Here is a 23824-nt window from a genome sequence, read left to right as displayed (position 1 = left end):
ACCGCAGCCTCCACCTGCTCTCACCCGAACGTTCTTGGCCCGGCCACCCAGGGACTTGGCTTTCCTGCCACGTTGCCGGAAGGAGGGTTTCCATTTCCAAGCAGAAAAACGGTGTCAGAAACCTGCAGCAGCCTGGCCGCCTGTCCCCTCGCAGAGGATGCTGTGAAGAGGGAGGGACTGCGGGCGGGCAGGGAGGGCGCGCTGTGCCCGCCTCGTGGGGTGGGGACCTGCGCCTGGCTAGCTGGAACCCCCTCCTGGGGCTTGGCCGCATTCTCCAGATGGAAAGCTGCTGCAGCCTCGGCCCCCTGGAATTTCTGTGGGGAGGAGCAGGCTGCATGGCTGGGGCCTCAGCCTCTCTGGAAGGGAGGGGGTGGCAGCAGGGGAGGGGGGGTGGAGGGAGTAGGCCGGGCCAGGAGGGCAGAGAGGGCGTCGCCTCTGTGTCCTGCCCCCTAACAGCAGAGGGCAGCAGAGGGAGGCCCCTGCAGGGGCTGGGACACCAGGAGCCCCCCAAGTCCCAGCCTCAGCCCCTGTGTGAAGCCTGGATGTTAGGTCCAAAAACACGAGAGAGAAAACCAGATTTTTTGCAAGCAAAACTAAATCCTTCTTGCTGGTGGGAGGGGATATGCGAGAAGTGAGTTGTGACTGGCATATAGCTACCCCGGGACTGCTAAAATACCTTTCTCCATTCTTCTTTCCTTTTTTTTTTTCCTTCTCTTTGATTTCCATCCCTTTTCCTCTGTGTTGTACCATTTCAAGATGACCATTGGATCCCACCCCACCCTCCAGCAGGTGGGGGGGAGGAATGCAGACTTAGCCTGAGGGAGTGACTTATATAGCCCATAGGATTCTCTTCCGAGCAGAGGTCCAGTATTGTCGGAAGACATTTATTTAAAGCCTCACACCCCCCCAAAGAGTGCCATCATTTTCATTCCTACTCCTTTCCCCTGACAATATCCACCACCCCCCACCGCCACCTAGGAGGTTAACAGGGGTAAAAAGTCCTATCGTAACATTCTTCAGTTTCAGGAAAAGCGATCTGAGATCTGTGGAATCTACTAGCTAAACTCATCTTCTTAGGGTGGGTCTTCTGTGCCAGGCATATTCCGTCAGGCTCGCACACACAGCCCATGCACACTCACAAATCACTATTAACAGGTATGTGTTCACCCCCCACTCTTACTGTAATCAGCTGACCCTTCTTGTACATCCTTTGTCACTCTCACATACACGCTAAATTATTTCTTCTCTTCCACCCATTGTAGACCTTTTAGGCACTCTTTTCACAGGGGGGCCCTTATGCATACTCATGCACACATACTTGTTAAGATGCCATATGCTTGTGAAATCCATAAGGGTTCTGCTCATTCATTCATTCAACACTAGCTTTTGAAAACATACTCTGTGCCAGGCACTGTTCTGTAGGTGTTTTGGACAGACATGTGTAGGGGCTCGCAGTCCGGTGGTGCAGACCAGAAGGAAGATATGCAGAGTGACTTGTGTTCAATGGTACGAATCAAGCTGACTTATGGGAACACAAAGCAAGGACATGGAATTTGGTATGGAAGGGCTTCTATCTATAGAGATGCCGAGACATGGAAAACAAGTATGTATTTTTCAGGTTGACAAAAAGAGAAGGGCAGCCCAGAGAGAAGGAACCAACTATAAAAGGATAACAATGAGTGAGAGAAAGCAGGATGCTTGGGGAAGAGCAAGCCGTGCTGGTCTTTTGGCAGGGAAGAAGCAAAACCTCTATAGTAGGTAGAGAATGAGAAAGCAGAAGGAGGGAGAAATTTCTCCATATTCCAAAGATCAATAGACGGGTCAACATATGACATGAAGAGAGTAATTGTCAACTGTCCACATGATTAAATATAATTAGAAAGATACCTCCCTCTGTGAGAAGAAGAGTTGCAATTGTGCATTTCACTATGATCTGGTGACTGTTTTTCCTTCCACTTTCCTAGTTCTATTAATAAGACTATTCTGCAGTTCAGGGCCCACCCTTCCCCTGGTCGAGGTCAAGGTAGTACGGTCGCCTGGCATGGCAGGCACACGGATTTGTGTGTAAATCCAGATTTACACACAAATCCATGTGCCTGCAAGTAAGTGGAGACCTAGTGACATAGAAATGGGTCCTGTTTCACAAGGTCCTAGACCCCTTCCTAGTAAGAACTTTGAGTCCATGCTGCTTCCACCCTGCCTGCTTGCTCATGTTGAAAATACTCATGAGTGCCCAGTTTGTCCACTGAGAGGCAGGCGAGCAGCCATTTTTTCCAGGCTTCCTTATTTAGCTTTGGAGATGGTTTTAAATAGGCAGGTGGTTGTTGCCATGGTTACACCATTACACCAACGGCTAAACTTAGGAAGGGCCACAAGGGATAGGAAGAAAGCTTGATACCCGGGATTTGGAAATGTAAACGATATTATTAAACAAGGCTTCGTTTTACTCGGCTGCACTTAGGTTTTCCAGAGAGTAGTCACTGCTTGGCTGGATGTTCTTACAGTTAAGGTGCCACACTGGGCCCTCTGGGATAATTCTGAGGTTAAATCTAGGGAGTTGTAACTGTTTTGTTTTGCTTTGCTTTGAACAAGGGAGTGTAACTACTCAGGGCTAGAATTTATCAGGAAACTTGAATCTTTCACATGGCTCATTCAGTTTTCTGGGCTAGTCTAACAAGAATTCTTAACCTAAGGTACAAGGGCTGCAGAAACTCTGAGAACACCTTGAAATTGAATAGAAGACATTGACTATCTTTTTCTGGAGAGAAAGTCCATAACGATCAGAAGGCTCTTGCAGGGACCCAAAGCCCTCTCAGTTAAAGGTCACAATTCTGAGGCCGCCTTGAATCCTAAAAGGGACCTTGGGGTTTGGTTGGGCTTTTAGGAAATTCTTCCTCCAGTGGCTTCTCTACACAGGTTGTTGCCAGAGAAGGTGATTGGTTGTTCGAAACCGAGTTCTGTTCCCTAGTGGAATAGCTTTGCTAATAGATTAAGAATCACACCCAAGAATGCAGGAACATGAGCCAAGTGTGATGGGCAAGGACAAAAAGGCCTTTAATAGCAGAGATAGGGCTATTTTGGGTACATTCTACTTCATAATCATTGACAGGCTAATAATTGCTAATTTAGAAATATTATGAAAAATTATCATCTTGTTGTTGGCATAAACAGCAGAAGACAGATTTAACTCAGCTGCGAGTCTAACATGTGTTAGAAGGTGTTCCAGGCTACAAGGATAAATAAGACCTGATTCCTGCCTTCAGGGAATTCACAGTCAAGCAAAGAAGGAAGAATAATCTTCAAATATTTTTTACAAAGTGATCTGCACATATGAGGGGGTTCCATTTTCTAGGTCATACAGCGTAAAAGAAGTTGGATAGTATAAGACACTTATTAATGGCTGTATCCCTACATCACTTATAAATGAATTGTTTAGAAATAATGTTACAAAGGAACCATCCTGAGAACTGTTATTTTTTGAGCTCTTCTAGGTGCCAGGGGATAAACTAGGTTCGTTAAATACATTATAGTTTCGAAATCTCAAGATCACTCTACAAGATAAATATTAGATAAAAGCATTTTATAGATAAAGACGCTGAGGCTGCGAGAAGCCAAGTCACTTAACTGAAGTCATACATCTTTTCAAACACCAGAGCTGATATGATTCTAAGCTAGCTCCGAACTCCTCCAGAGTTCAAACTCAGTTTTCTGCCCCTGCTGTCTCCCATGGATTTCATTTATCAAATGCCTATTGTGTATCAAACACTCTGATGGGTACTACATACATGGGCCGCTGCAATGCTCACAATCACATGCAAGGGCAAGTGCTGCTGTCTCCATTTTGGAGATGAAAATATTGAGGCTAAGAAGAGTAGAGCTTTTATCAAGTCTGCCCATCTTTATGGATTATCTCTGTGGGAAAGTGCCTGCTGAGTTCCAAAGGGAGACCACAGGTACACTACCCACTCTTAACTTATGTGGTATGACTCTTCTCCCTATCCTAGTGTCTAAGCACAGAGCAGGACCGAATATCTGATTTGTGCAATGTTAAAATGTAGGGCCCTTTGAACAAAACTATTAAGAATTTCAAGTCTACGACAGTAGAGCATTAATTAAACCAAGTACAGGGCCCTCCTAAGGGGGGGGGGGTCTCCTTGCATCTATGCATGTTTCTTCCATAAGCTGGCCCTGGCAAAGAGGAAGGAATTTATTTAAAAAAAAAAAAAAAAAAAAAAAAAAAAACCTCACATTCACCAGGGCTCGCAGGGGGGAAGTTTGCAATAAAGATAAGATTATGGAGGAAAGAGGGCTTTAGCTCGGGAGGAGGAAAGGGATGATCAGTCCCTCAAACAGGCAGTCGTCAGTATTAGCAGATGAGCTGATGACACCACTGAAGTCTTCCAGCTAGCTAAGAACCAGTCCTCTGTGGAGTTTCTGGATTAACTCTCTGTGAAGAACTTTTTTAATATACGGAATATATACATGGAAGCTACCAAATTCCAAAGTCACTGTGGTTGAATGTCCAGAAAGAGAAGCCTAACTATGGAATTTTTTCGTTGTTGCTCAGAAGCTCAGAGCACTTGAGGAATGTGTTATTCCAAACCTGTTGAGTGCCATCCACTTGAATATGTCCCTCAGCAGTTTAGGCTGAGGCAAGATACTTCCTGTTAGGCACTTCAAAGGGACCGAAACCGTACCTCATTCCTACCAAAAGCTGACCACCTTTCCCCAAAGCTCTTGGGTAATTAATAGACTCTGGAGTGTTAGCTTTCTTGGAATCAGGCCCGTGAAGTAATTGATGAGGGGTTCCCCCAGAAGCCCTAATGTAGCATGAGACCTTAAGAGGTTGGAAATACATCTTGCAAATAACTAAGCACTTAACAGTTATTTATAGAATGAGGCAGCAGGGTATAGTCTAAGTTGGCATTCAAAGTTGGCTCTGCCACTTACTAGCTGTGTGACCTTGGGCAAGTTACTTAATCTCTTTAATCCTTTGCTTCCTCCCCTGAAAATCCTGCAAGGTTGCTATAAGTATAATGAGATCATGTATAAGTTCATGGCACACAGTAGGCAATCAATAAACATCTGTTGTTGAGTGTTGCTGAATAACTAGCATGAGGAAAGCATTGCCTTAAATTGCCAGTGACAGGCTTTTCTGATAGAGTGGCTAGTGGGATTCGGTCATCATGAAGTCTTTGCTTTATTGGCATGGCCCTGGAACTGAAAAGTTGGAGAACAACTAAAAGTTGGAAGCAACCCCATCTGTGATACACTGAATCTATCTAAATCCCTCTCCGAAGGGGTGAGAGTATGGCATCAATTAGCTGGGATGGATTTGGATTCCATAGAACTGGAGCTACAGAGAAAATGCCCATTAAAGCCAGAGGCAGAGATCTGGGGTCTGAATACCTGAGATTCTAAGTCCAAATGCCAAGCCAAGGCTAGAGATAGGATCAAGGCTGGGGTCCCAGACCCCAGCTGACATGGTAGCAGGAGGAACAGATAAGAGTGAGTAAGGTGGAGTCACAGGACAGGAGCCACGGGCTCGACGGATACCTAGGGGCTTACCAGCTGGAGGCAAGGAGTGTACTGTTGGTGGGTAGGGGGATGGTCAAGGTCAGTCAGACACATGATGTAACGACTCTTCATTCATATTGACTCTACCCTCACCCACCGAGCACCTCTTCTCTTACTTTAGATGAACACAGCAATGTTCTGTGGGAGGCAAAATAGAAGCCGGTAAAGCTCAAATCATACAATTCTGGAAATCAAAGGGCCTCCCCTCTTGAATGCCTGTACTATGTTCTGCAGTCACAAGCATAGACTTTATCACCATTTACATAAGATTTTCTTTCTTTTTTATAATCTAAAAAGGAAACCATTCTAAGTTATTCTTTCCAGGAGCCCTTTGAGGTAGCCTAGTGTTACAGCCCAGACGTTTGACTTTCCCAAAGCATAAAGATACAATAGCAGCAGACGAACGAAGCAGGGTTAAAATCCTCACCATTGGAGGTGTCATTCTGTGCCCTGAGTTGAGTTTTGCTCCTCCCTAATACTTGGCACCCTCGAGAGACCTGCCCTCAGTACCCAGAGGGTCCAAACTGTCTGCACCTGTTTCCCTCAATATATCAAACTATTTTTTCAAACATTTGGGATTCAGAAAAGCCCCAAATGAAGTTGATTGTGGCATTTCTATTTTTATTCTTACTCCTGTAGGTATTTAAAAAGGAAATGCAAACCTCATGTTTTGTGTTCAAGTACCTTTGACTCTTCAAGTCAGTTCTGACAGAGCAGCCTACTTAATTACTGGAATGTTTATATACTAGCCCACACAAATGTTTATCTGCCACCCTCCCTACCCCTTCTTGGAAGAGATTCATGGAGTTAAATGAATGAAATATGGGTTCATGTTTTTTTCACCAAACATTCATCATTATGCAACTGCATAAGTTCAGGGGTTTTTCTTGGCTGTCTTCTTTGTTTACAGTCAGCCCTTGATTATTTGCAGAAACAAGGGAACAGCAACATGGATCATTTAGATTGAAAATTTTAGGAGGCTGTTACTAATATTTGTGTGCAGGTCTCTCTATCCTAAAGATTCATAGTATTTTAATAATATGATAAAATCACATTGACTTTTTTTTTAAAGATTTATTTATTTGAGAAAGAGGGGGGGGGGGATAGAGGGAGAAGAGGAGAGAATCTCTGGCAGACTTAGCACTGAGCACAGAGCCGAATGCAGGGCTTGATCTTGTGACCCTGACATCATGACCTGAGCCAAAATTAGGAGTCAGGTGCTTAACCGACTGAGCCATCCAGGTGCTCCAAAATCACATTGGCTCTTGACATTTGCTTTATTTTCCTTCTGGCCCCCCAGTCCATTAGAACAGTAGCACAGCTTCTCAGACTGGTACACACAAGGAGCCTATGATAATCTCGAGGCTCCTTACAAAGTTGCTCGTTTGCCAAAACAGCTCCTTATTGTAGCTTAGCAGGCCTTTTCTTCTAGCCCCTGCCGGACTAAAACAAGAAAGGTAGGATTCCTGTCGATAAAGAGTGAAATTAGTTTGTGATAATATCAAAAGGAACTTGAAAACAAGCTATATTTTCACGTATTTAGGACAGATAATCCAGGGGCACCTGCGTGGCTCAGGGGTTGAGCATCTATCTGCTTTTGGCTCAGGGTGTGATCCCGGGGTCCTGGGATTGAGTCCTGCATCGGCTCCCCACAGGGAGCCTGCTTCTCCCTCTGCCTGTGTCTCTGCCTCTCTCTGTGTCTCTCATGAATAAATAAATAAAACCTTTAAAAAAAAACAGATAATCCAAAAATTATCAGTATTTACTGATTTTTAGAAATATTTCCGTCAAAGAGCTCAAGGTGTAATATATAATCAAGTTCAGAAGGGTTTAGGTCAGCATGATAAGCTCATGGAAGAAACTCAAAGTAAGGTTAAGAACTGGCTGGTCCTCAAATGGGTGTGACACTGTGGATGCTTTCCAGAAGGAAGAGGTCAAGAAAGTGCTGGAATTTAATGTCTTCTTTTAAGGAAAAGACTGAATCAGGGATTGTTTCACCCAGAGAAGAAAAGACTTAGGGAGAAGTGATTACTGACCTCAAATATTTAAAAAGTATTTCTCATTAAGGAGGAATTAAGTAATTTGGTCTGACAAATCAATGAGGAAAATGGCTGGAAGGACCACTAAATACAGGACATCAGTTCTACTACTTAGAGCCATCTTAAGTATAGGGGGCTACTTATGAGAGCATTTTCAGATTTTAATATTCTGGCCGATGCTGGACAAACATCTGGGGCTCCAGTGAGGCCAGGTGCCCTAGGGTACAGGTGCTATCACCAGACAACCTGGATTCAAATGCTGATGTTGTCATAACCACTTATATGTGACCTTAATCAAGTTACTTTTCTAAGCCTTAGTCTGCTCACCTGTAAAATTGGGATATAATAACTTTTTTGTTGTTGTTGTTTCCTATGGATGCTATAGCACATTACTACACTAATTTATTATATTGTAGTTCTGGGGGTCAGAAATCTGAAATAGGTCTCACTGGGTTAAAAATCAGCGTATCCTCAGGGCTGCATTCCTTTCTGGGGGCTCCAGGGGGAAATCCATTTCCTTACCTTTTCTTGCATCTAGGGGTTGTCTGGGGCCCCCTTCTTTCTTTAAAGCCAGCAATGGCCTATCGAGTCTTTCTCTACATGGCATCCTTCTCACAATCTCCTTCTGCCTCCCTCTTCCACTTAAATAGACCCTTGTGATTATACTGGACCCACTCAGATAATTCAGGATCATCTCCCTATCTCAAGGTCAGCTGACTGACCATTTCAATTCCACCTTCAACTTTAATTGCCTTTTGCCATATAAATGATCATATTCACAGCTCCCAAGCATTCGAACACGGACATTTTCAGGACATTATTCTCCCTACTACAAGTACCTTACCTAAGTACCATAGAATTATCTCGAACCTTCAATGAAGCAATGCATTCAAAGTGCTTATTGCAAAGGCTTGGCACATTGATATTAATTATTATTATTATTTTTAATATTTACATATTACAAAGATAGATCCTACATCAAATAATAGTCATCTTAGGTGACTCAGAAGCCTTAAAAACACTGAGATTTGGTGATGCTCTGAAAGGGATAGATAAATATCTATTGGTCATAGGACATGAGTCATCAATACAGCAATAGACAATGTGCTTTTTTTTCCTCTTCATTTATCTTGATAAAATTTTTTCGATGCATTTATCATTATATAACTTAGTACTGTATCATAAAGTATGATTACATAATACATTGAAATATCATTGTAAATAATTTGTAAACTTCAGAAAAGTTAAAGAAGAGGAATGCCTGGGTTGCTCAATGGTTGAGCATAGATGTGATCCTGGGGTCCTAGGATCGAGTCCCACATTGGGCTCCCTGCATGGAGCCTGCTTCTCCCTCTGCCTATGTCTCTGCCTCTCTCTATGTATTTCTCATGAATGAATAAATAAAATCTAAAAAAAAAAAAAAGTTAAAGAAGAAACCAATCACACATAGTGCCATCACTCAGAAACACAATATTACCTTTCTGGTATATTTCAGCAGTTTACTTGATACACATATTTTTAAATATTTGTGATAATATGTTTTTATAAAAATAGATGTACAACTTATTTAAAAACTTTTCTTTATACAAGTAATTAAGACTTATTGTGGACAATCATAGTATCCTCCAGGAAATAAACACTGTTAGATTTATAACATATTTAATAGCAGGAAAGCTGTTATTAAAACCTAGGTCTGACTCTGCAGTCTCCATTTATCCTGCTATACTTCCCTTTATCTCTCAATGCCCAGTTTGGTACTTCATGGCCAAGGAAACACCCAAGAAAGAGACTAGGGAAGAACCACAGAGATAATTAATGGCCCCATGAGAAAACCTTAAATAAACCAAAATCTTTGTTTTGTTTTGTTTTGTTTTGTTGGAGAGGAGAAGCAGGGACTGGGAACTAGTCCTCCCGTGTATGAAGGATTCACAACAGGAAATAGTAACCACACCTTACTCTGAATTCATCTCAGCTCAGGAAAGAATGAGGGGGGGGCGGGGGAATGTGCTTCTCAAGTGAGGAATTGCTGTTTTGGATGGGAGGAGGATTCTCCTGGCCTGGAGACCCATTAAAGGCTAAAATGAGTTATTGAGGGAAGTTGTAGAATATATTCCAAAGGTTTCTAAAAACAGAAGCCAGACTCATTCATCAGGGATGACAAACACATCATCTTCCCTGAGCCCAGGGGTAAGCGGATGGTGCACACTGAGTGACAGCCCTCTCCCTCCCACACAACAACCAACTGCAGTGCCCCGTAGGACACTTTACCTCCTGTGTTCCTCAGCTCCCTGCTGGTCCCCACGATGTCCCTTCCTCGAGATATCCTTAGCAGGGCCCTGGCCATCTTGATGCTCTTTCTTCTCAGGCCTTCAGTTTGGCAGCTGCCCATGTTTTTGTCCTGTTTCTGCCACATAAGGACTTGCTATTTTATAAAATCCTTGTCACATTTTATAAAATTTAAACTCACGTGGTTTGCCTTCGGGATCATTTATTATCATCTCCCCCCAAACGCCAATCTAGCCTTATCGTTGGCTTGCTCTGTTGGTCTCCTCTTCCCCACTCTACCCTTAACTCCTCAGTCTAGTACAGCATCGCCTTCCGGGGCCTAATCATCACCCATTGTTTCAAAATGCAGTCCAAGATATTCAAAACACTCCCTCCCTGACCAACCCCAGCCTTGGCCTCCACTTTTTCTTACAATCCACCTACAGGGTTTTTGACACATCTTTTCCAACTTCGATTTTACCCTTTGTCTTCCCTAAGTCATTATTTTGATGCAAAACCGCTCTCACTCCACCTCATTCCTAAGCTTGATCACTCAGAGAAGTGAACCCTTCTTGGGATCCACTGACCTAAAAGCAAAAGAAGGTCGATTCCCAAGTATGTTCCCTCATTTGGCCAAAACATGTTGAGCATCTATTCTGTGTTAATATTGTGCTGGGGCCAAGGAAATCAGGATTACCACAGGCCCTACTTCTAGGAGCCCATCTAGTTGGGAAGATGAGCATATCCAGAATCTATCACCAACTGTATTCGTTTCCTAAGGCCACCTGACATTATCACCACAAACTAGGTGACTTGCAACAACAGAAATTAATTCTTCCACAATTCTGGAGGCTAAAAGTCTGAAATCAAGGTGTCAGCAGGATTGGTTCCTTCCCAGGCTCTGAGGGAGAATCTGTTCCATCCATGCCTCTCTTCTTGCTTCCAGTGGTTGCCAGCAATTCTTGGCTTAGAGCTGCAAAACTCCAAACTCTGCATTCATCTTCACATGCATTCTCCCTCTGTGTCTCTGTGTCTCTCTGTCCAAATTTCTCTTTTCTTATAAGGACACTAGTCATTGGATTTGGCCCACCCTCATCCAGTGTGACATCACCTTAGCTTGAGGACATCTGCAGAGACCCTATTTCCAAATACAGTTGCATTCACAAGTATGGGGCTAGGCCTTCAACATAGCTTCTTGGAAAACACAGTTTAACCAACCATACCTACCCTCCCTGAAGCCCTCACAAAAGAAGGAAATACAATATAATACGGTGGGCTTTGTCTTAACAAGGAGCCATGAATAGTTGAGTGTGTTGTGGGAGCACCTAACTGAGAAAGTAGGATTAGACTTCAGAAAGAAAGTTGCATTTGAGCCTGAGAAAGAAATGGGAATGCCCGAAGAAAGTAGGAGCCAGGTGTGTGCTAGGAGGGGAGAAGTAGGCTGGGCAAAGGGCAGACATGCTGGAGGACACTGGATGTGAAGAGAGAGGCAAATGGTTCTGAGACGGCATGGGAAGGCAGGTGGGAGGCAGCCACAGCAGGATCTCCATGCTGTTCCCAGGAGTTGCACTTTTTCCTACAGGTGAGGGAGTGGACGGGGAGGTAGTCAATCAGCAGATATGTTTTGAACAGGTCAGTGAAGGAATGCATTGTCTTTAAAAATCTTTCCAGAGCCCAAATTTCAGAGTTCTAGGAACACAGGGACCTTTATCCTGAAATGTATGGGTGTACAGGGTGTTAGGTCAGAGAGGGACCCAGAGAGACTGGAGAGGAGGTAACCCTCAGGGAGCCGGAAAGAGGGCTGTCAGGAGAGAACCAGCTCTGCTAACCTGGGGGAGTTCGTGCATATCAGGGCCAGAAAAACCGTGGAAACCAAGCATTGGGCTTTTTTCACAAGGCCGGAACTGTGAAGTGTGCTGTTTGATTGTGGAAGTAGAAATTCACATTGAACAAAATTCCACACGTCATTCTCTCTTCCTCACTACCACGATTTCATATTCTCTCATCCAGAAGTTGACTTAGGTGGTCTCTAAACTTAGCTTAACATGGTTTTGTTTACTTGGTTTTTTACGTCCAAAGGAAAGAGTATCAGAGTTAATTATCCCTCTGTTATTCTCTACTAATTAGAACTTTGGAGAATTATCATCCTTCTGCATTAGGGGCATTTCTGTGATACACCAGAGTCCATCTTTATATTTAGAGCTGATGTGATTAGCATATGCAGTATGATATATTTTCCTTAAACTGTTCATACTTGCACATGTTTTATGAAAAAAGAGATTGAAAAACAATAGATATTCTCAAGAAAGATTCAAGTGACGATTAATTTTAATTCTTCACTTAAATCAACATTTACTCAAGAAAATGTTAATGGATTTGTTATTTGGCCAAAGATTTTGAAAGCAGCCTTTTGCTGTACTTATCAGGAAACTCAGTAACTCTCCTGTGAAATAAGTAAATTATCTCTCCAGAAACCCTGGGCAAATGGCTTTACAACTCCATATGTTAGGCTGCGTTTCCCTTTACATGAAATGTAGATACTAATCCCTGGGTTTTGCTGCATCCAAAAATCAGCGCTGAGTTTCAGCTTCCACTCTGCCTCTTTCTTACTCTCTGCCCTTGGGAAAGTTACTCACTTCTCTGATTCTTCATTTTCTGGTATGTAAAATGGAAATTACAGCTATCTCACAGGATGCTTATGAGAATGAGAGTGGATAAATGAGTGGAATTGAAATGTTTCAGATGTTGGTATGATACTATTGATTATTATGGGCATCTGTAAGAAGAACATGCAGTAGTATATAAGCAACTACATTGTATAGGCTCTCTCATTTAGACATATAGTGTTGTGGTTCTTAACTGTAATAATAACTTGCAGACTCCAAGCTTTGGGCAGGCCTTTAGGTTTCCCCTCCCAATGTAAGCATCCTTCTGTAAACACCTCTCTGAGAGGGATCATCAAATCTCCACTTTGAAGATTATAGAGCTCTACTTTGAAGATTGTATGAGTGTTTAAATTTCTTTTTTCTTTTGGCCCTGCCACTTCACCTTTCACTCAGAAAGCAGTTTCCCTATCTTCTAATGCTCTTCAATGAGAGAGAGGCTCTCTTCATTCCAAGAATGCACTTATACCCTCCAATTGCTAAAGCGTCAGGGACTTACATAAATGCTGCACAGTCATGTTTATTGAGCCTACACTTAGATTGAAACTACCCACTGTCTAGTAACAAGATGTTTTCTATTCTATTGAATGAAGGGTCCCTTTAATCTCAAAAGTGGACCTTTTTTGGAGAGTGTTCCAAAGTGCCAATCAAGCCAAGTACCCTACCTTGCCTTTGAACTCAGGGGGCTGAAAGTGTGTCTGTAATCTCCAGTTTGGGATTACCACAGGGCAAGAGGTGGGTAGGAACATTGGGGGTAAATTAAAACCCCCAACTGTTAGTCTCAGTGAAGCTTTTATTGGAGCTATCAATACATTCCCATTAATTAGCATTCTCATTCATCAGGTTCTCCCTTTCCTCTTCCGTATTACCTTGTCCCTGAACTTGGGCAGGGAGAGGAATGGAGGGTGCTCATAATCAGGGTTTCTGCAGACATGTGCAGGGTTGAGGCAAAGAGAATCAAACAAGATGCCCTCTGATTTGAGCTGATTGGCTGCTTCATGATTTGTACTTTTAATTTTGCTCTCCACCAAGCTAGAGATAACTATACTAAAGAAAAATGAAACAGCAATAAGTCAATGAGTTAGAAGAGATTTGAGGACTGGATAATCATTTGTCCTTTAATAATCAAGACTTGATAGCATAATGTTAGCATTCATAATAATCATCGTTTGTGCCAAGTGGAAAATTCGGGGGAAAGGTAAACATGAGCTTAAGCTACTTCTTCAGTAAAGGACAAGTTCGTTACTTAGTGTTCTGTGATCGTCAGTTGATAGCCTACCATGTTGTATCTGACCTGTAAACACAGGGTGACTGAAATTTTTTTTTTTCTCAGAAGAAGTGGACTTGGGATGATATTCTATTTCTGAGTATATGATCAGTGCAATGCCAACAGCTTCAGTTCTTACTCTGACACAGCTGGTCAGCCCTTGATGTTAGACACATATTAGGACTTGTGACTGAAAACACTGGCAGCTCAAATGGGAAGAATCAGATGGGGAAGGAGAGAGAGGAGACGCTTTTGAGGCAGGTGCTAGGAAAATTCCTAGGAGGGAACTACAAAGGTCTCTGTGAGGGATCCCAAATCCAAATGGCAGCAGAGGCTAGGTAGTTAATATAAGTGAGGTAAGTGAGAGGATGTGGGGTTCGGGGGGTGGGGGGGTGTGCTCTAGCAAACAGGAGAGCACCTGCCCTATGTCATGGGAACAGCCAGCACTCAGCTTGAGCCAATTGCTCCCATGATGGAGAGCAACCCAGTATTAACAAATCCCATTTCTCAAGAGAAGCTGGCCTCCAGGAGTGTATATAAAATCTTCCAACTTAAAAAACCATGGTGCAAGTCAAATAAACACAATTCCAGGCCCCATAAGATCAGGCCTCCAAGTTGTCACATTGAAGACACTGAGAAATAGAACCTCAGGGATGTGATAGGGGCCAATTATTTATTTTTCTTACTTGACCTTGATGACAAATTTACTGGTACTGCCCAGATAAACGGGTCTCCTAGCAGAGGAGTGAATGAATGGGCTTCAGGAAGCTTTAGAGATCTGTGTATTTGCATTGATGAAGGGTTTCTTGATGCCCTAAAAGAAATGATCTAAAAAGAAAACAAATTCAGAAGGTCAAGGGAACATAAAGCAAGGTCAGAGTCTCACGAATAAATAGATATAACATGGAAATGCCCCATCCCTGTTTGGGGAGAAAAATATAAAAGTCTGATACTGTATTCAAGGAGAACAGACGTAGACCTTCTGGAGAAGAGAAGGCAGGTTTAATGAGAGCCAGTGAAGGTAGCTTCTCAAGTTGTCCACTTCAGGCGTGTATCAAAGTAGCATTGGTTAAAGCGCATTCTATGAGAAGTTACAAGAAAACTCACAAGAGGAAATCATCAAATCCACTTGGGAAATCCCATGTTATGTATATTTCTTTTTGGTAGGATCTTTTAGAGCCTTTGGTATGGATTCTAACCTATTGAAACCATGCAAAAGCAAGATATTTAGTTTCTCAAATTTATTTGGCCATAGAATTCGCCTACCCCAGAGCATCTTATGAAATCAGTATTTTGCTGAATTGACTTTGGTGAAAACCCTTGCACTAGAGACAAGAAAGGGGTGCGTATACATGCTCATATATAACCCCTCGACTATTTCTCCCTCCTGTGGGTGTGGGGGCAAGTAACACATCCAGAAGAATCCTCATTAGTATCTCTAGTGACTCTGATGCCTTACATAGGAAACTAAGGGATGTGGGGCAGAGGTGATGCTCAAGTCTCTTCCTCTGCCATGAGTCATGATTTTAGAAGCAATAAGCATGTATGGGGAACACAGAGCTGCTCTGTAGCTGATCTGAGAATGACTATTCTTCTGGACCATGGATCTCAGTGCTGGAGTGACAGGCCCCTGGCAAGAAATCAGGAGCTTGTCACATAAACCAAGAGGAATATTTTTGGCCAGAGACTTGAAGACCAAACAGGAGAGCTTTAAAATGAGATTTAAAGGGGATAAAGTAGAATGTTCAAATGAAACTCTAAAATCACAGCCCACGGAGGGGCAGCAGGTGTGAGCTAGAAATAAGAAGCCTGGCAGAGGAGGTGCCAAGCAGTTCTCCCGAGGAACTGGCAGGGAGGAGCAGCGGGGTCACATCCACAGTGGCGACACGTTTGCCAACTGCACAGTGAGGGGGCAAAGTAAACGGGTTGGGTTTCTTAGGGGAGTGAACAAGACCTCCAAGACAGCGGAGATTTGGTGGGCTTGAACGCACAACCAGAATGCCGTGCTGGTGAGGGTGGCAAGTTCACATGATCACAGTCCCTGCAGTGGGTGTTGGGAGTGCATACACAAGTATCAGAAGTCACAAACATCAGAGTGGAAGCAAAGCCGAGAGCATATGGATGAGATTTTCTAAAGGGCAAAATAGAAAGGATTTTGCTGGCAGTGTATACTCCAGTCTTCTCAGGCAGAGTGAGGCTCTGGCTGATGCTTTCCTAGTTAAGATTTTTAAAACTGGCACAGGAAGAAGATGGAATAGGGATGGGAAAGGGGGTATTTATCCAGGCATCTGCCCCATCTCATGAATCGTTGGCTCGCCTTGCTAACAATTTCTTGACTTAAAAGGTAGAGGAAGCAAGGAGGGAACTAGTCTGTATTTAACTCTGACCAGGAGGTGTCCAGCTGGTTGGTGGTGTGGAAGGCACGGAAACTTAAGAAAAAGTAACCAGATCTTTGTGTAGTTTTATGATAGCAAAAGGAAGAGAGAGGACGCATACCTACGTTGCGCTCTGACTCGCCTTCCTGCCTCTGCTACTTCCCACTTCCCTCTGGCACCTCCAGTCCCATTCTGATAAGAACTCCAGCCCAGACTTCAGGGTCGCCAGCAGGGATCTGAGGGCATGAGAGTCGCCATGTCCCTTTCCCAAGGAAAGCAAAGATTCTCCAATCCAAATTCAGCAAGCACGGTGCGCCGCTCATATTGCATGTTGGAACTCAGAATCCATGAGGCCACAAAGCCAGTTTTTATACAGGGCCATGGAATTCTGTTGTGCCATTATTCGAGGGTATATCATAGAACCCATTCCCAATATTCCCAACAACCCTGCAAGGTACATAAAATATCATCCCAATACAAGATAAAGAAACTAAGGCACAGAGACTCAACGACTTGCCCAAGACTTCATGGCAAGTAAGTGACTGAGCCGTGGCTGGAACTCATGCCTCTCTGGCTTCCAACTAGAGCAGCTTCAGCTCCACCAAGCTGTTCCCAAAGCTAGACACATAATGGGTTAATTGGCTTGTATAGGTTAGCCTGGGAACCCAACCTCAACATAACATTGTTTCTATGGGGAAATGTGCTCAGAGTGACAAACAACTGGCTTAACCAGGAACTTTTGTAACCTGACCTATCATAAATCTGGCACAGCTCATGTTCAGAAAGGCTTTTTGTGGGAGAGAGAAAAGAGAGCAGGCTCATTCATCACGTCAGATACTATGATACCATTCCTGTCTAGCTTTGCATTTTGAAGGAACTACAGTCTCAAATGCATCTATAGACTAACCCTCGGCGTGTAGATGTGAGAAGCACGTGAGGGGGACCCTTGGGCTTGTAAAACAGCCAGTGCAGTTACAGCACACAATAAACATTGGGTAAGTGGGGACTGGGATGATTCTCAACAGCTGGAGGGTGAGCTGGAGACAAAAAAGTGCAGAGGGAAGGCAAAGCTCTGCCGTCTCTCTCAGAAGTCCACCTGGCAATCAAAGTAGGGTGTGAGTGTAGACCTGCTTCTGGGGTTGCCTCTACTCACCCAGATGGTTTCTAGTTTCTAGTCTTCATTGGTCGGGACCCAGGAAGCAGCCTTCCTGGACATGAGCTCAGTTGCAGCCAGGTGGCCTGCCTTAGTTTCTAGGCATTTGGGACTTGTTCTAATCAGCCATCTTGCCCACCTGGGCCTTAACTGTCCTCACCTGCCTTCAAAGACCAGCCTCCCGGGCTGATGGATGTGTGAATGCTGGTAAAGCATAGTCCAGAATCAAAAACGGTACCCAACGGGGGTGCCCAGCTGGCTCACTTGGTAAAGGATGTGACTCTTGACCTCAGGGTGGTGAGTTCAAGTCCCACATTGGGCATCCTACTTAGAAAAGAAAAAAAAAAAAAAGATACACAACAGCTAAGCAATCATTACAGAACCTTAGAGACACACATCCCCCACCTGCCTTTGCCCCTTTTCCTCCAGGTGCAGGATTTCTTCTTGTCCTGGTATTTGACTTTGCTCCCTGAGAACTAGGAGAGCAAGCTTACTCAGAGCCCTCCTAGCATCAGCCAAATCGGCCTGAGGGGGATTTTCATTCCATGAATAAATCTTCAAAGGAAGAAAAGATTGCTAAAAGCAGCCAAACTCTGTGAGATTTTTAAATTTTTATTTTATTTTATTTTATTTTTGGATGGGGGAAGGGAGCAATTTTCTCTTGGCAAGGACAGATACTGACTGGAAAAACACTCCAGACACTCAGGCCCTCAGGAGAGGAAAACCCTAGCTGCCTCACCAGCTGTCACTCCTGAGGGTCACCCCCAAAGTGGCAGGACCATGTGGTGGCATTCACATCACTGCGGCAGTTCTCAGGTTGGGCTGTGGGGCTTCGAGAGACCCTGTCACCTCAGAGAGGCCACGTCTGTGACTGTGCTTAGTAGCAGAGTATTAGAGAAGCCTCCCTGTTTTGGCCCGTGTGTGTGCCTGCACACACACACACACACACACACACACACACACACGTGTCCTCGGATGCTACAGAGAGGGAGGATCAGATTTCAGACTTTGGCAGGCTTCTTGCTGGAGTCCTGCCCTTAGGAGGAGATTTTGTCAGGTGCCAGACAGAAATGGGGAGAGCTTACCAAAGGAGAATATGTCCGTAGTCCACAGAAACAAACTGTCTTGCGGGAAACAGAAGGGTCATTGTTCAGAGGGGGCAGGTTCTCTGGACCCCAGTCTCCATCGAAGCAGTGGAAAGAGTGCCAAGTGGGTTTGGCTCTTTGTTTCCTTGGGAGAAGAGTGGAGACCAGAGGCCAATAAGGAGGCCCAGACCACAGGCTCTGTGGAGAAGAGTGCCACAGCGCCCTGAGCAACCAGAGCCAGCCAACCTAGAGCTGCAATCTCTAAATTGTGACAAAGCCAGCCCACAAGCACATCTGAGGATGGCCAACAGTTTTGCAGTCCCTAGCTCCTGTGACTCTGGCTGACGTTTCCAATTCTCAGATACATCCTAGGCACAGCAACAGGAGCCAGGGCAGGAGGAAAGGTAAGGGACATGGACTAAAAGTTGGGAGCTGGGCCTTGGATTCCAGCCAGTGCATCACCAAGGACTGGTCTCAGCTTCTTAATCTGTACCATGAGAAGGCTGCTCTGGCTTAGAAGAAAACCACCTTCCAGAGCTGGTATGACTAGCAGTTCTGCATGTACCCTTTTGCCATCAAATAGTGCACTATTTTTCATCATCCCTCATCACTCACCACCATGGGTGCCATATTAAATAAGATTTCTATCAGCCATAAAGCTGTTCTAAGCAAGAACTTGTTTTCCCATTTTTTTAATTGCACAACATCCATTTACTGTACAATCAGTGCCTCTGGTTACCAGGAGGTGACCAACCAATGTAATTGGTTTAATTCCATCCCATGGCAAAAAAAATTTAACCCACTAGTTAGCCTGTGCAGTCTTTATTATGAGTAAATGCACAAATACTGTTTCACATTAAGAGATGTTGACAGCAACTCATGGACTCCTTTCATACTTTGGAAGATCCCTGGGAACCTGTGATCTTCTGGCTGGGAATCCCTGGACCCCAAAGGCCCCTTAAGTGCAAACGATCTGTCATCTGTGATTTTACAGGTAATTTTTCACACATGAAAATGAGCTAAGAAGTTATTAAAGTTGTTATAACATAGGCTATTAAGAGGATTCCATATTGATATTGTAAAATACATGCTAGGTACGTTCTTGGCCTTTTTGTTTCCTTTAGCTCCTTCTTGAGGTCTTCCCTCTTGTTTTGTTCCCCTTGTTTCCACCCACCCCCTCCTGGTCTCTGGTCTCCAGCCCTCCAATCTATTCACCGCCCCCCCCCACCAGATTTTCCCCAGTGCCGTGAACACCAGTCTGTCCCCAGTATGGAAAACAGCCAGCAAATACCTTGCCCCTTAAAGCCGAAATACACTGAGCCAAGACAAATCTGTTGGCAGGACTAGTGGGCACAAGAGTCACACTCAGAGAACAAAAACAGCTATTTATAAAGCCTCCTTCCTGATTGCGGGGGGCTCACTTTCCCTTATAGCAGAGGGGCCACTGCCCCCTCTTGGAAAAGATTCTTGCATCCATAGCTCCGTGCCTGAGGGTCATGGAGTGCCCATTCCAGCGAGCAGTGAGAACAGGGGACAGCATGCAGGGTGGATTAGATGTGGTGACAAGCTCTCTGATGGGCCAGGGCAGCTGCATGTGCGGGTGACACAGATGGCCTCTGCAGCACCTGTGAAGTGATGCTCATGGGCCCCTACAGGACTTAATATTCTGGCCTTAGAACCAAGCCCACCTGCCTCAGCCCACTTTTTTTTTAAACCTTTGATCTAAACTTCAGTTAACCCAACTATTTAACTCCCAGAGGCACTTGGGATTCAAACAGTGTAAAATGTTAACAAAGTATTCTATTATTATTAACCTTCATCCTTCATGTCACTTCAACTCCAGTTGTTTTTGCTTTCTGTGTTATCACATCCGTGTGATTTTGCTGGATTATTATTCACCTTAGTAAACTGGCACTAGTCTACTGTCTCCGGGAGTAGTAGCAACATCACTGCCAATAACTCAACAAACCTTAAAAGCATTAACTGAAACTCTTCGCTTTGTTTTTTAATTGAGATGAAACTTATGAAAATTTATAATTAGTGTACCAAAATAGCCTGTTGGCTAGCTATAATTTTCCCCAGATGTGTAGATTTTAGCCCTTTAAAAAATTGTATTTGGGGGCTCCTGGGTGGCTCAGTCAGTTGAATGTCTGACTCTTGGTTTTGGCTTAGGTCATGCTCTCGGGATCCTGAGATTGAGCCCCACATCTGGCTCTGCACTGGGCGTGGAACTTCTTGAGATTCTTTCTCCCTCTCCATCTGCCCCTCCTGTCCCTCACTCTCCCACCCCCACCCCCCCCCAAAAAAAAACAACAAAAAATGAATTTGTTGCTAACTCTAATAATCAGAGATATTACATAAAAACATATTTCTGGCTTTTCTTTAAAAAATGGCACTTCTGGCCGTAGTGGGGCCCACATCCCTCTGCGGTGGCAGTGGAGCACATGACTCTCCCACCCTATCCTGTGTTGCATTATCTCGCATTGTTCAGGGAGCTTAGAGAAACCTTAGAAATCAGCTGTTCCATGGCCTTCTTTGTGATGAGGAAACTGAGGCCAGGACACCCTGGGTAAGTCATGGTGTCACATGCGCATGTGTATGAGAGCTAGGGCTACCAGGCTGGCCGATCTCCCGCCTGCTGGCCCAGCAGGCCCTCCACCACAGCAGTCCACCCCCTCCACACAGCACAGAACGCCATCTTGCGGGGAGCATCTGCTTGGCGAGGCTGACAAGAAGGCCTGATTGACCGACTGAGTCATGACCCACTCAGGGAACCTGATTATCAAAGTCCATACCACAAAGAGGAATACCATCACTTCAAGGGCTCCTATTTCTAGAAATAGCCGTAGTGTCCTCTTTGTAGCCTTCTAAGCCCAAAGAAATGTTTTCATGTTTTCACGACTTCAAAAGTCTATTGCCCTTAAAACTTCCTAGAATATCAGAAAAGGGCCATCAGAAGCTCCATGGCCTTTGTTGGTAAAAATGCCCAGCAGCTAGCTTGGTTTTAACTTGTGGACATTCTTGAAAACGAGCTATTCATAGGCTGTGGAGATGATGACTGAATCCAGCCCTAAATCGCTGACAAATACAAAAGAACATTTTTAATTAGTCTCATTTTGCCCTCATCTGTCAAATGAGAAGATCCAGCTCACTAGTGTGCAATCGATGTTATTTTCTTATAAAGCTGGGGGAAGTTAAGAAAACCCAGAAATAGACTCGGCCCACGGTGTCACTGCTGCTGTTTGCCTCTCCTCCATGTGACTGAAGTCCTTGAGGAGCCCAGTGGGGGTCTTCTGCCTCAAGGATGGGCTCACCTGGGTAGTAGCTTCGAGCCTGACAGTGTATCTAGGAGTTTCGTGGACATGGAAACCTGCCCCAGGACAACTGGTTAAGGATTAGTCCTCTCCAGCTAAAAGGTGATTATGAGAAGGAAAGACATGGTGAGCCAAAAAAGAACTCTGGAAGAGAGACACAGAAAAGAGCACTCCAGAAGTCACTAAAACATTGTTAGCTTTATTTTCTTCAAATACATTGGCTACCTGGGATAGACCCCTGACCCAACCCTACTCCTACCCCTAAAGGAATGAGTCTCCCAGTGATTGCATCTCCTAGTGACTAGAAAGAACAATTAGTGAGTACTTGCCATGCATTAAATGCTGCTTGGTGCTCTGTATTTGCCGCAGCAGCTTCACAGCTTTGTGGGACAGAAAATAATATTCCTGGGCGCCTGGGTGGCTCCATGGGTTGTATGTCAGACTCTTGATTTCGGCTGAGGTAATGATCTCAGGGTTGTAGGTTGAGCCCCATATCAAGGCTCTGCGCTCAGCACAGAGTCTGCTTGTCCCTCTCCCACCCTCTTCCCCTTCCAAAATAAAATAAATAAAATCTTTTTTTTAAAAAAAAATTCCCATTTTGTAGAAGAAATGGAGCTTTAAAGAACTCATATCACCACCTAGCCAGCTAGTGGCAGAAAACCATAGCCTCTCAGATCCCAAATGCCATGTTGTTGTACAACTGAAGGTGAAACACACAGACACCAGTGCCATAGGCAGCAGCAGCAGCAGCAGCAGCAGCAGCAGCAGCAGCAGCAGCAACCCTCCAACAAGGGCTAACCACGTGTCTGGGGAGCCGTCTTCAAAAGAGAAGAAACACAGGCGTTCAGGCTCTGGTTGGCAGGGTAGGGTAGGGGCTACATCTCCCACTGCAAACTGTAGAGTATCATATGCTTTATAGACTTTTACCAAAGACTTGGGAAAGGTGCTGGTGCTGGTCTAGGAAACGGTAAAAAGGGAAGGTGAGGCAGAGAAGAACACACTTGAATGTGTGAATTCTTTATTGGTAGCAGCGGTACCTATTCGTCGACTTCTCCTGAGACTAAAAAGAGAGAATAATGTATGTTCAGCAGAGTACAAAATCAAGAGGCCAAAGTCTAGTTCCAGATCAACAAAAAACCTGTCAGCATTCCATTCCATGCTATACAGATTTGCTCTGGCAGTGTAGACAGAGCCTAGGAGTCCTGGCTACTGCGCCCCTGGTGTCTTGGTGTGCAGTGATGGTAGGCTGGGAGTTTGGCTTCCTTCCTGATGTGAAGGGGCTGCGAGAGGGGGCAGCCCGAAACCTGCATGGAGCCCTGCCTTAGATTCGCCTACCAGTGAAATCCTTGGCAACAACACCCCAACATATATAAAGAAAGGTTCTACCTTATCTTCTCTTACATCACTTGGCTTGAAGCCAACCTCCACCTCATGGCCCACCATTAATGACTGACCTCAGTCGGGCGGGATTCTGGGAACCATCTTTCCCTGAACCAGCTTTAGCCCTGTAGGGGTCCCTTCCTTTCTCTATCTCTGTCCCCATGGCCCCTGCCTTCATACATTCAAACATTTCGGTGGTTAGGACAGAGACAACCTAAAAATCCCCCCTCTATATTATCTCAAATAAAGGCTAGTGGCCTTTTTTTTTTTTTCTGATTAGCCACATAAGTGACCTTCTTCATTATGAAAAGAGTACTTTGATTACTGACAGGGCATCAGCAACATTCAATCAACAAACTTAATGTGTAGGGGATAAGGGCCTTCTGTGGACCAAGACCTATCTGTAGATGATTTCACGTGTCTCCTAAGCTGGTTTGTTTTCCAGCTTTCCCTGTTCTTTGTCCCTGTGTTGGGACACTGCCCCTGCCCCATTTCTGGGTGAGCTGAGAGAAGGCAAAGTGCAGGGTGTCCTGGAAGCATCTGGCTTTACCAGGGTCCATTCTGGTCTCCCTGACTCTCTGAGAGACTGGGTAGATTCAAAACCAGGAGGTTCCTGTGACAAATCCAATTCCAACTCCTCTTGAACTCCCCTGGTCACTGGGAGCTGGGAGGGCTGACACTCTGCATCAGACAGTATCTCCTAGGA

At 44.5% G+C, this 23824-nt stretch overlaps 1 protein-coding gene and 1 long non-coding RNA gene across 9 annotated transcripts in view; one reads left to right on the top strand and one right to left on the bottom strand.

The window, feature by feature from the left end:
• DGKG (diacylglycerol kinase gamma) overlaps positions 1-23824 on the top strand; it is a 205836-nt gene that overhangs the window by 109684 nt on the left and 72328 nt on the right. The gene's annotated exons all lie outside the window — the stretch shown is intronic.
• Positions 1-23824, bottom strand: part of LOC129498686 (uncharacterized) — a 44937-nt gene that overhangs the window by 1249 nt on the left and 19864 nt on the right. The window contains exons 1-2 of one of the 4 annotated variants that reach the window (XR_008662179.1): positions 18425-19561; positions 25-17666 (exon numbers count right to left, since the gene is read on the bottom strand). This is a non-coding gene — a long non-coding RNA (uncharacterized LOC129498686). Of the gene's footprint in view, positions 1-24; positions 19562-23824 lie in introns of those variants that run through there. The other 3 variants (XR_008662178.1, XR_008662177.1, XR_008662176.1) reach the window with 3 other exon arrangements.

Source organism: Nyctereutes procyonoides, unplaced genomic scaffold (assembly GCF_905146905.1).
Source record: "Nyctereutes procyonoides isolate TBG_1078 unplaced genomic scaffold, NYPRO_anot_genome, whole genome shotgun sequence".
Classification (NCBI taxonomy): Eukaryota; Metazoa; Chordata; class Mammalia; order Carnivora; family Canidae; genus Nyctereutes; species Nyctereutes procyonoides.
The sequence above is the reverse complement of the archived record's forward strand: the minus strand, read 5'-3'. Positions and strand labels throughout refer to the sequence as shown.